The sequence below is a fragment of the Protopterus annectens genome, chromosome 12.part0 (genome assembly GCF_019279795.1).
Source record: "Protopterus annectens isolate FY-2018-M chromosome 12.part0, PAN1.0, whole genome shotgun sequence".
Taxonomy (NCBI): domain Eukaryota; kingdom Metazoa; phylum Chordata; order Ceratodontiformes; family Protopteridae; genus Protopterus; species Protopterus annectens.
In genome coordinates this window covers 329,426,226-329,439,669 of record NC_056746.1, presented here as the reverse complement: position 1 = coordinate 329,439,669, position 13,444 = coordinate 329,426,226, and positions in this window count along the sequence as shown.

The following is a 13,444-nucleotide window of genomic DNA, read 5'->3' as shown; positions in this document are numbered from 1 at the left end:
GCTAAGAAATACATCATTATCTTATTATCCCCTTTGGGGAAAATGGCGGGTCCACTAATTATCACATTAATAAACAATGTACTAAGCTTGCAATCAGTCACGAGGGACTTGGGCACCCAGGTTGACAGCAACCTGACTTTTGACTACCACATTGCCTCCTTTGTATGGAAGGCTTTCTATATGGCCCACCTCATAAGTAAGGGTATTTCATCCAGGAACAAGTAGGTCATAACATCCCTGTACTCCTCCCTTATCAGACCCATTATCGAGTACAATGTCCCCTTCTGCACGTACCTTGCCAAGTACATTCAGCTTCTGGAGACACCACAGAGTTCCTGACCAGAAAAATCTAGGTCTCAAACACCTATCCTATACAGATAGGCTAAAGCCCTGTCCCTCTAACTCAGTCTCATATAGACTGCTCAGACATGACCTGTGTCTGGCATACAAGGCTATCTCAGACCCAGCCTTGACAGAGTTGCTGTATATCCATAAGTCAAACTCCACTCACACAACCGGCATGCAAGACCTTAACCTGGTCTATGACATTAACAGAACTTGTTGGTGGGATAGATTTGTGTCTGAAAGATCCCCCCATCTGTGGAATGGACTCCCTCTTCATGTCAAGCAGAGTACTTCACTAGCCCTTCCCACTTGTTCTGAATGTGCAGCACCTCAACGATAGACTGCCTAATTGAACTTAATTGGAAAACTTCCATTCAAGTTCGATAATAAAAGATAAAGGGAAAACCCATAAGGTTCAAAAAAAAACCATTAATTTACTACTGACGGGGGGGGGGGGGGGGGGGGGGGGGGGGGGGGGGGGGGGGGGGGGGGGGGGGGGGGGGGGGGGGGGGGGGGGGGGGGGGGGGGGGGGGGGGGGGGGGGGGGGGGGGGGGGGGGGGGGGGGGGGGGGGGGGGGGGGGGGGGGGGGGGGGGGGGGGGGGGGGGGGGGGGGGGGGGGGGGGGGGGGGGGGGGGGGGGGGGAAAAAAAAAAAAAAAAAAAAAAAAAAAAAAAAAAAAAAAAAAAAAAAAAAAAAAAAAAAAAAAAAAAAAAAAAAAAAAAAAAAAAAAAAAAAAAAAAAAAAAAAAAAAAAAAAAAAAAAAAAAAAAAAAAAAAAAAAAAAAAAAAAAAAAAAAAAAAAAAAAAAAAAAAAAAAAAAAAAAAAAAAAAAAAAAAAAAAAAAAAAAAAAAAAAAAAAAAAAAAAAAAAAAAAAAAAAAAAAAAAAAAAAAAAAAAAAAAAAAAAAAAAAAAAAAAAAAAAAAAAAAAAAAAAAAAAAAAAAAAAAAAAAAAAAAAAAAAAAAAAAAAAAAAAAAAAAAAAAAAAAAAAAAAAAAAAAAAAAAAAAAAAAAAAAAAAAAAAAAAAAAAAAAAAAAAAAAAAAAAAAAAAAAAAAAAAAAAAAAAAAAAAAAAAAAAAAAAAAAAAAAAAAAAAAAAAAAAAAAAAAAAAAAAAAAAAAAAAAAAAAAAAAAAAAAAAAAAAAAAAAAAAAAAAAAAATGACAGGCTGCACAATTCCTACATGGAAAAGTGCCTTGTCTGTTAGAAAAATTTCTCCTATAAGGTTTATGCTCCTTGTTACACAAATGTTGCTTCAATGACACATTATTTCTAAAACTAAAGTTTGGTGTATCGCCAATCATCGAAATAAGATGTGGTATCTCTTGTAGTAGATGCTAGTTCTTCTTTATGATATCTGTATATTTATTGATATCACTGGCAAACTGAAGAACTCCTCTGAATTTATACTTATCAGTATCAATATTTCCATTTGTTCTATTGTTAGTTCCATGTGAGCTCATGTAAGGTTTACATCTTGTTGATCTGACTTTCCATGCTTCAGCTATCACACTCGTGATTTCTGAGCTTGAATAACTTCTATTTTCAAACTCACTGTGTAATTTGTTTAAGGCACTTGCAGCTTCTTCGTCATCATTGTGTAAACGTAAAGTTCTGAATACTTGTCCTTTAGTGCAGTGAAGTTATTCAGTATAAGTTGCTTTCAGAAGACAAGTGAGCTGAGTAGTATAACAGTATCAGTGCACATATCAGCAAGACATACTTGTGAGTTGTAATAAAATGTAAGTAAATGCCCTGTAAATAAGCTGTTCTTAGAGTCCCCTAGAAACAATCCCATAGGTTATAGGATGTTGGCTTATTTAAACAGGTAGACTGCAGAAGGAGTCATAAGTAAGGCTACATTGTAAGAATGTGCATTATGGGGTCTAGACTGAACAATGGAATTAGTATTAGTGCAAAATGACAGGAGACATTGGTTTAAACTGAATTTATTCTCACATCTTGCTGGGTACCTTTACATGGTGGACCTTGGTATTCAAGAAACCCTTCCAAGGCAAAACTGATATTTACAGGTTTATGTCAGACTATCGACATTTCAGAAACTCAAACTTCATATGGTCGAAACCATATGTTCGACTTTGTGATACGTTGAGCGAAACACAACAAAAATCTACATTTTTGCAGGGGGCACACCTCTGCACATCCCATGGGAGTGCTGCACCCCTGGCCCCATGCAAATTATATATACCATATATATATATATATATATATATATATATATATATATGTATATATATATATATATACATATGTCCCCTTCCTCACTGTAGTGTGACCCTGGAGTTAAAATATATAGTTGGGGGGGGTGTGGGGGGCACAGCACCTCACAATGGGGGGTGTGGAAGGCGAAGCCCCCTACTTGATTTTGTTTTACTAAGCAATATTAAAGCAAAACCAAACAATATAATATGAAATTAAGTGGGGGGCTTCATCCCCACACCCCCCATTGTGGGGGGCTGTGCCCCCCTAACTATATATTCTAACTCTAGGGTCACACTACAGTGGGGAAGGGGACATATTCCATGTACTTGTCTTACAGTGCTCTTGAGACTGCCAATAATACTTGTCAGTCAAATGAAGTGTCAGTCAAATGAAATTTCAGTCATTTGGTCTCAGTCAAATGGGTGTCAGTCAATTGGAAGTTAGGGCAAATGAAGTAGACCCATATATATATATATATATATATATATATATATATATATATATATATATATATATATATATATATATATATATATATATATATATATAGTAATGACTGGTGCCAGAGGCATGGCCTCAAACTGAATGCTAAGAAATACATCATTATCTCATTATCCCCTTTGGGGAAAATGGCGGGTCCACTAATTATCACATTAATAAACAATGTACTAAGCATGCAATTAGTCACGAGGGACTTGGGCACCCAGGTTGATAGCAACCTGACTTTTGACTACCACATTGCCTCCTTTGTATGGAAGGCTTTCTATATGGCCCACCTAATAAGTAAGGTTATTTCATCCAGGAACAAGTAGGTCATAACATCCCTGTACTCTTCCCTTATCAGACCCATTATCGAGTACAATGTACCCTTCTGCACGTACCTTGACAAGTACATTCATCTTCTGGAGACACCACAGTGTTCCTGACCAGAAAAATCTAGGTCTCAAACACCTATCCTATACAGATAGGCTAAAGCCCTGTCCCTCTAACTCAGTCTCATATAGACTGCTCAGACATGACCTGTGTCTGGCATACAAGGCTATCTCAGACCCAGCCTTGACAGAGTTGCTGTATATCCATAAGTCAAACTCCACTCACACAACCGGCATGCAAGACCTTAACCTGGTCTGTGACATTAACAGAACTTGTTGGTGGGTTAGATTTGTGTCTGAAAGATCCCCCCATCTGTGGAATGGACTCCCTCTTCATGTCAAGCAGAGTACTTCACTAGCCCTCTTTAAGAGGAACCTGGATGACTGGATGGGAAACAGAAAATACACCCCTGGGATCCCACCTTTGTCCCTGCTGGAAAGAGGAAGCAGGTGCTGACTTTGTTGGGAACATGGGTTAAATTCTTGGCTAGGCCTATAAGGGCCTCCAGATATCGTCCTATAAACCTATGAACCTATATATAATATGGATATAGATATAGATATAACCTATATATAATATAGATATAGATATAGATATAGACAGAGATATAGATACCGCCTATTGTATAAGCCATAGAGAAAGATAAGAATAAAAAAAAAGTTGTGTGGTTGGCTGCATAGATCCCAGGATAAATAAGTGCCAACCCTGGCAACGGCACTAATGACAGGCTGGTAGAAAAACAAGTGTAAAATTCTGTAAAAATGAAAAATATCTTTGTACAGTGTTAGGTCTTAATCTAAGAGATCCCAGTGTGACAACAGAAAATGACAGTCCACAAACTTTTAAAAAAATTGATAAGCCAAACAAAATAGTGTGGAGGACTCAGAAGACAAGTAAAAACAATTAATCTGTTGCTATTTCTATATATTAAACCCCAAAATTCTGAGTTTAAAGCATAGAAATAGGAAAACATGATTTCTGTTATTTTCTGGTGTCATAGTAGTGTCAATGTTTTCAGCTGGGGCTCCCATTCTAATCATTCACTTTTTTGCTCTTCTATAACTTCATTTTCAGTTTGCTCCCTTTCTGTACTATTGAACTACTGACTGCACTCTATATTGCACTTAAGTGTTGTTATTCTCATTTTAGTAATATTTATAATGTACGGGTATCTATGCTTGTGTATATTTTCCAATATGTTTGACTTTTCTATAGGCATACTAGGTTAGAGCCATTTATTTTCTGCATATGAGCTGCACCATAGATTAATAGGTCATTGGTAGCTACTAAGCATATGGTCTAGGAGACCATTGAGGAGCCTTTCCCAGTTTCCCAACTGCCCCAAAGCACTGTCTGGTTAAGTGACTTGCTCAGAATAACAACAGTAGGCAAATGAAGGCAGAGGGAATTAAAATTTGGACTACAGGCAGCAACTTGGTAACAGATTATAGCTTTAATCCTCTCTGCTAACTTGCAGACATATTAGATCTCTCCTCTTCTCTAACTCTCATGCCTTTCTCTTTAAGATTGCAAAGACCTGTGGTCTTTCTTCCTTTTCTGTGAGTATATCCTTTATCATAACTTCTTCCAATTCACTAGATGTTTCTTTGTCTGCATGCCATTTTGTTTTAATTTTTTTCAATAAATGATCTTAGATTGGCATCTGTAATTTTTGATATTTTTCCATTCCAATATTATGATTTACAGATTTTATATGATCAAATGGCCCTAAAACATAGTTCAAAAGAAGAAGATAGACATGCATTGATTGTTGAATTTACTGCACCCAGCAACTCCAGCATTTTATGAACCGAAAGACATAACATTATACAATATGAAGAAATATGAGCAGAAACTGGAGCAAAATGGAATAAGGACACTTGGATAGTTCCAGTGGTAGTAGGAGCAACCTAGCTAATAAAGAATTTCCAAGAATATTTAAAGATGCTATCAGTAAAGGTAACCTCATACAAACTACAAAAAGAGGCAGCTGTTTTGGCTACATTGTGGGTGCTAAAACGTGCACTCTCAGCAAACATTAAAGAATAAAGCAAAACAGATTTCATGAGCTTTAATTATGCCCTGACTTTGGAATGAGGATCATTCCTCTCTTGTGGTATTAAAAAAACTAAACATTTGGAGAAAATGAACAAAAGGAATAATTCACAGTTGACAGATCATTACAAAATTACATGGTGAAAGCAGATTACAAAATGCAGAGTATCAGTGGAAAAGTCTGTACAAAATGGAGCTTGCTAGCAATGCTCATTGCTCTAACATAATAGCTGTCATTGTTGATGGTGAAAGTTCTGATTTGGTGACCTTAGAATTACGCACTGCATGATTGTGACTGAATGTTCCAATGTAAACATAATGGAGTGCTCTCCTGGAGTGTCATTGTTAGAATAAGATACTAAACCTTGGTCCCATCATGCTGAGCTGCTAGTAGCCAAGATGGATTTAACCAATTTCATGGAATGTATTTATTAGCTTTGTCAAAATCAAAAATATATAACTATTCAACCATAATTGACCGGCATCAGCAAAAATGTTATGTTCTATGATCCTCTCCTTTTTATCAGAAATGTTCTTATTTCACAGTGATATTACTGAAACCATTTAATCACATCCCTTGCCAGATATTCTATTTACTTATTAAATTAAATGTTGGCATTTTATCTCATTCTTAAACAAATGTCTGTAATAGCCATAATATGTATAATACATATCGAATCCATAAGTTCTTCTGTCTTCAGTTGTTTTGCTAATTCATTCCAAAAGCCTTTACTCATTTTATCTCTACTAAATAATCTCTTTCAGAACAGCCTCCTAGAAAATCAAATTCAAACTCAAAGTCAAAGTAACACAAAACGTAAAATGAAGAGGAATTCAAGAGACACTGCAGAAAGTAAAAAACGTTTAATAAAAAAATAAAACAGAACTTATATGTGAGCGCTTTCTCATCTAGTGCTTCATCAGACAAAATCAAGCATTGCAGAAACCATTTTAAAAGATGACAATACACACAAGGAGCCTATTGGAGCCATGTATTCATTACTTATGTAAATCACTGGATTTCAACAAGGGTTTTAAAGAGACCCTGTCATTAAGCCCAGGTCTCTTATCTGCACACAGCTTAAGGATCCAGTATAGTTCCTTTCTTCAGTATAATTTCTCAAATGCCCCCCACATGGTCCTATAAACATAACCTTAACCACCTTAAACACTAAAGTATGTGTAAAACCACATTCCATCACATGCTTTGCAAATGTATTAGTAATGTCACTCTTCCTTAAAGCATAATTATGTCCACATATTCTTTTATAAAACATAAGATTAGTTTTGCCCAGATAAAAACTATCACAGGCCATGCATGTAGCAAAACAAACAATATCGCCTGTCTTGCAATCAGCATGTGCTTTAAACAAAAACAGTTGCTTAGATAGGGGATGTGTGAATGTACTAGAGCTATCCGGATATGGGCAAAACTTACAGTCCCACAGGGAAAAGTACCTCTACTAGTCCTTTCTATAGTAGAAGTCCTACAGGAATACCTGCAGCACAAACATCTTTTGAGTGACTTCTTATTTTTATACCTAAAAAGAGTTCTCTCACCCACTAATGTCCTAGTATGATCATCCATTTTACGAATATTCCAATTGGAATGGATGACATCTCGGATACATCCAAAATCACTTGCATAAGAGAGGACTATAGGTACTTGACCATCCCTTCTAACTGAACTGATGACATTCAGATCCCCACCATCTGAATAATAGGGCTTTTCCCTGTTCTTTTTTAAACTCTTGACTTTTTTTGACCATCCCATCAACCTCTTCACATCCATAACCCCTAGCCAAAAAATCATCAGAAAGAGTACCCAAATCACTAAGGAACCCTTATTCAGTATTGTTCAGACAAGAAATCCTCATACCTTGACCCCCTCAAGATGTTGTTTTAAACATGGGACGAATGCATACTGCCCCTCTAAAGGACAGTGTTCTTTCTACAAGGCTTCCTATAGAGTCTGGTGTTGAAACCTCCAAGGTCATTCCTGTAGACTATGATGTCCAGAACGCGATCTCATTATAAGAGACACTGGACGTAAAACACAAAAAAGAGGTGGTGACATTCAAATAGCTGATAAAGTCATTTAACTGTACCTCATCACCTCATCAAACCAATATCACGTTGTCGACAAACCTCCTATAGAAAAATAATGAGTTGTTATACTCACTATTAAAAACATATTTTTCTTCCCAACTGGCTAAAACCATATTGGCACACGAGGTGCCCGTATCTATGCCTTTCTTTTGCAAATAGTACTGTTCCTGAAACAGAAAGATATTATTTTCTAAAATTAGTTCCAAGAAAAGACAGATGAGATTGATCTGTTTCATATCAATATTACTGTGTATTGTTAAATATCGCTTTGCTGTATCTATTCCATTTGTATTAGGGATGCAAGTGAACAGAGATTCAACATCTAATGTGACCAGCAAACAGTTCTTCAAACTATCCTCCTTCCCTTGAACAAAAGCAAAAAGGTCTTCTAGAAACTGCTTTGTGTCATTCAGAACAGAACTTGTTGTAGTAAGGACAGAACACAGCTGTTTGTCCTCATAAATAGAGAAGGGTTCCATCAACCACTTCTTGCCCAGACATCATTAAAAACGATGAAACACTATCCAGAGTTTTGGGCTTTAGTCCCAGAATAACATACAAACGTGGACATAATCTTAAGGCCCTTTTAGAAAATAATAATAATAATAGGACATATTCTGGTAGAACTAATGGAATGTCCAAATGAGGTTCATGTCCCCAATGCAAACACATCCTGGTCAGTAACTAGGTGGTTTTGAATCACAAAACATATAAAATAATTGGAAAATACAATTGTGAAACAAAAGGTGTTACTTATGCTGCATTACGTAATTCCTGTAATGTGTTCTACATTGGGAAAACAGAGCGACGGTTTAGGCAGAGAATATATGAACATTGTTATGCTATAAACGAAAATTTTGACAATGCTCTGGCTAAACACTGCTCTGAATTTCCAGGTCACATTTTTAAGTTTATAGTGCTACAACACAGAGTTGAAAATATTCGAGCGGGACCCTGGCAAATTATGCTTGAAATAGTCCAACTGAAATGGCAGATTAGAACAAGGGCTCACATGTTCCCAGGGATTAATGATAATTTTTCCATCAAATGCCTTTTGAAGCTTTTGATTATGGACAGATAATAATATAGTATAATACAACCATCAAATGTTTAATTTATGGTATTCTAATTTGACATTTTAAGTTGGGTATTTTTAATGTAGTGTTTGTTTAATTACAAATTTTATTGAGTAAATAACATTAGTTAGAGAACCTAGTAAATATTAATGTATTATAATATAGATCTAGTTATTTAAGTTGTACATATTTTTTGCATTTTTATATAAAATTTGTTCTTTTTAGTGTAAATTGAAATATTTTTTAGTATTTGTATTCTTGGTTTCTTTTGATTTGTTTACTTATTAAAGTTTATATATACACTTTTAACGCTTTCTACAATAGTAGGCTGTGCTGACAAGTTGTCAAGGCAACTAACAACCCAAGCTAATTGATGGGATCATTAACTTGTTTGTATAAAAGGAATTTTCAACAGCGTTTTAGCTGTTTGTCTGAGGAAGGTGAGGCATTGTCCTAGCTGAAAGTGTGATTTACAATAAATAGCACTAGCATAAATTTTATTTGGCCGGCTCTTATTGTGTTCTTTTCGTTTTTAATTTAAAAAGTTCGTTGGTCATTTTGGGTTGTTTTTTTGTAGTGTGTGGGAAGAAGCTATTATGGAATCTGGATGTCCTGCAACTAATCCTGCTGTAGCGCTTCTTTGCTGAGCCGGACGGTGTATATCTCTCAATAGTTTTATGTCCTGTACAGACTGAAGGTTGGAGCCAATGATTTTTGTGGCCTGTTTAACAATTTTATCCAGTGTCTTCTGATCAGCTTGAGAGCAATTTCCATACCAGACAGTGATGTTGTTTGTCAGTACACCCTCAATTTTGGCTTTGTATAAGTGAGTAGGACTTGTAAGGGGAGGTTCGCTCTACAAAGTCTCATAAGGAAATGGAAACTTTGTTGGGGTCTCTTTATAAGATAGGAAGTGTTTGTGGCCCAACGTAGGTCTTGTGAGATATATACCCCTAGGAATTTGGTGCTATTTACTCTCTCCACTGTGGCACCATTGATGATGATAGGGGTGTGTGGCTTTTTCTTCTTCTTCCTAATATCAGTGATGATTTCCTTGGTTTTCCCAACATTTAGTGCTAATTAGAAAGTGCACCAGTGAACGAGTTGGTTCACTTCCTCCCTGTAGGCCCCCTCATCTTCCTTTTTGATAAGACTGATTACTGTGGTGTTGTCTGCAAATATGATGACTCTATTTGACTGATGCATAGCTGTGTAGTCATGTGTTAGATATTTGAAAAGAAGTGGACTGACTATGCAGTCTTGTGGGTCCCCAGTGTTTAGGGTGATGCTGTTTGAATGTTGCTTTCCAGCCCAAACTATTTGTGGCCTTTCAGTTAGGAAGTTGAAAATCCAGTTGCATATTGTGTTTTCTATATCAGTGTAGACAGCAGTTGTTGTGGAATAACCATGTTGAAGGCCGAACTGAATTCTATGAACAGCATGCATATGTAAAAGTCCTTATTTTCCACATGGTCCAAGGTGTGATGAAGTGTTAAGGCTATGTCATCCACAGTAGAATGATATGGCCTGTATGTGAATTATAATGGATCAAATGTAGCAGGTAGGTAGGATGTTATATGATCCTTGACCATTTTTTCGAAACACTTCATCACTACTGAGGCAAGTGCAATTGGTCGGTAATCATTTAATGATGCTGGAGATGGTTTCTTGGGCAGACGAATAATGTCGGTGGTCTTAAAGCATTTGGGCACTTTTTCCTGGCTGACAGATATATTGAAAATATATTGAAATGCATTCTCTTACTCAAATTTCTATACATTATTTCAGTCTTTGCAAGAAAAGATTAGTGTATAAGCCTCCACAAAATCTGCATATATTGGACTGTCTGTAAATATGTTTTTATACATGTATATATATATATATATATATATATATATATATATATATATATATAAACAATATCACCCTAAACACTGAGCATCACTCAAACAGCATCACCCTAAACACTGGGGTCCCTATTCTCATCTCTACTATAAAAAAACTTCAGAAATTAAAACCTTGCTCTAATGCCCCTGATGAAATACCCTCCTACTTCCTAAAGATAGCTGCAGAAGCCATTGCCTACCCTATCTGCATCCTAATAAATCAATCTATTTCTGCATGACATTTTCCGCAGCTCTGGAAAAAGGCCTATATTATCCCACTCCATAAAGGCGTCAATAATAATAATAATATCTCCAACTTCCATCCCATCGCTATCCTATCCCCCATTTCTAAACTTCCTGAAAAATGTTTCTACCTACAACTCCTACCCTATCTTATAAATAAGAACCTTCTTACTCCCACTCAGCATGGATTCCACCCTGGCCAGAGCACCACCACAGCTCTCCTCTCCTTCCTAGAAACTGTAAACAAAGCCCATGACTCTGGTCTTATTGCTTCCACCCTCCTCCTAGAGCTCTCTAAGGCCTTCAACACCATCTCTCATAGCCTTCTTCTTACTAAACTCTCTAAACTAAATCAATTCCACTCCTCTATTAACTGGTTCACCAGTTACCTATCAAATAGGCAACAAGCAGTTAAGTGGAAAAAAGCTATTTCACCTTTCCAATACACACTAACAGGTGTACCACAAGGCTGAATTCTTTGACCCCTTCTATTTAATATTTTCATCAATGACTTCTACCAGGCCATCGCTAACACTAACCTCATCCAATACGCAGATGACTCGAAAATAATCTGCTCTGCTTCCTCCATTTCTATACTAACGAAACTAACTCAGGGTGCATTATCTACTACAGAACAATGGATGCTAGAGAACCATCTGGCACTAAATGCTTCTAAGACTAAGCTAATGTTATTTTCCCACTCTAAAGTATTACCCTAGACAAACACTTTTTCTCTATTACTAGCAAAAATAACACTTCTCTTGAAACTATGTCCACTGCCAAACTTTTAGGTATCTTAATTGGCAACCAACTAAAGTTTGATAACCATCTCCAGGCAAACATCAAAAAAACTCATAAAAAAACTAGATATGCTTTATCGCCATTAGTTTTTCCTCTCTCCCCCCACCAGGCTCAATCTTGCTAATACATACCTCATCCCTTCCCTCCTGTATGGGTCCTCTATCCTTACCAATCTGCAATCCACCCTCAAATCAAAACTCTCCTCTTGTTACTATAAAATCTCAAAATTTGCAACTGGCCACAGATCTAATACCCATCACTGCACCTCCCTACACCAACTGAATTGGCTTGAACTGCCCAATTATCTTACCCTTATGCAACTCATCCAAGCACACAAACCTATCTTTATTCCCTCCCTCTGCCCCTCCCTAGCCTAGACCTTTAAAATGCATCTTCCTAAGAGATACCTACAGTCCAACCTACAAAATCTAATAGAACTGCATAAGCCCACCCAATCATCTGGCAAACATCTTTCCTTCTACCTAGCACGCCACTGGAACTCTCTCCCACCTCTCATCTGTACCACTAACAGTCTCTCTATCTTTAAACCTCTTCTCCACTCACACTTATTGTCACAGTGGGAATGCTCTTGTTCTCATCCTACATAACATCCCTAACTATAATTTCTTCCTATTTCAAACATATTTGTTAATTGCCTCCTCAGCAACTGACACACTTCATTACTCCTTTAATCATTTAATCGGGTCTTTATGCATTTGCATTTGTTACAGCAAATGTCAATTTATTTAATTATTGTTAAAACTGTATTTTATTTCTGAATTCTCATTAGCCTTTTGTATCTTAGAAATTTACAATTGTTATTTTGTAGTTTTTGTATCTTAGAAATTTACAATTGCTATTTTGTAATACTATTATTTACTAGTTGTCCTCCTGGAGCTTTTCTCCCCAGGACTGCATTGAAAACGGACTCCTCGTGGCCCAATGGACCACCCTGGTAAAAAACTGCAAATAAATAAATGAATAACTTATATATATATATATATATATATATATATATATATATATATATATAATATGTATATATATATATATATATATATATATATATATCTATATATATATATATATATATATATATATATATATGTATATATATATATATATATATATATATATATATATGGGTCTATATGACTTGGTCGACAGTTCATATGATCGACTGTTTATTTGGTCGACAGTTCATTTGATCAACAAGCATTTTAGGTGGGGGGCTTCGCCCCACACACCCCCCAATGTGGGGGGCTGTGCCCCCACCCCCCCTAACTATATATATCAACTGCAGGGTCACACAACATTGGGGAAGGGGGCAAATGCTTGTCGATCAAATGAACTGTCGACCAAATAAACAGTCGATCATATGAACTGTCAACCAAGTCATACAGACCCATATATATATATATATATATATATATATTACACATATATATATATATATATATATATATATATATATATATATATATATGCACACACACGTTATATAGTTTACATTTTACAATCTGTCATCTTCCTTTCAAGTGCTGTATAGTATTTCTCTACAAGCTTTCCTTGTCAAAACTTTCTCTTTAAAACAACAATGACAAATGTAACTTCCACAACTTAATCCTTGGGATTCAATAAACTTCATGTAGGCTTCACGCAGAGCCTACGCAGAGTTTATGTGTTTGTGTGACTGTGCACGGTGAGCAGCAGTGTGTAGTGCATATTAATGAGATGCGATGTTCCTAAGCTACATTTCATGGCTCGCAACAGTGTTGCTGGCCGCAAAACCTCATAAGAGAACACGGATAAGAATTCCATGTAAAGGAGACCATCTA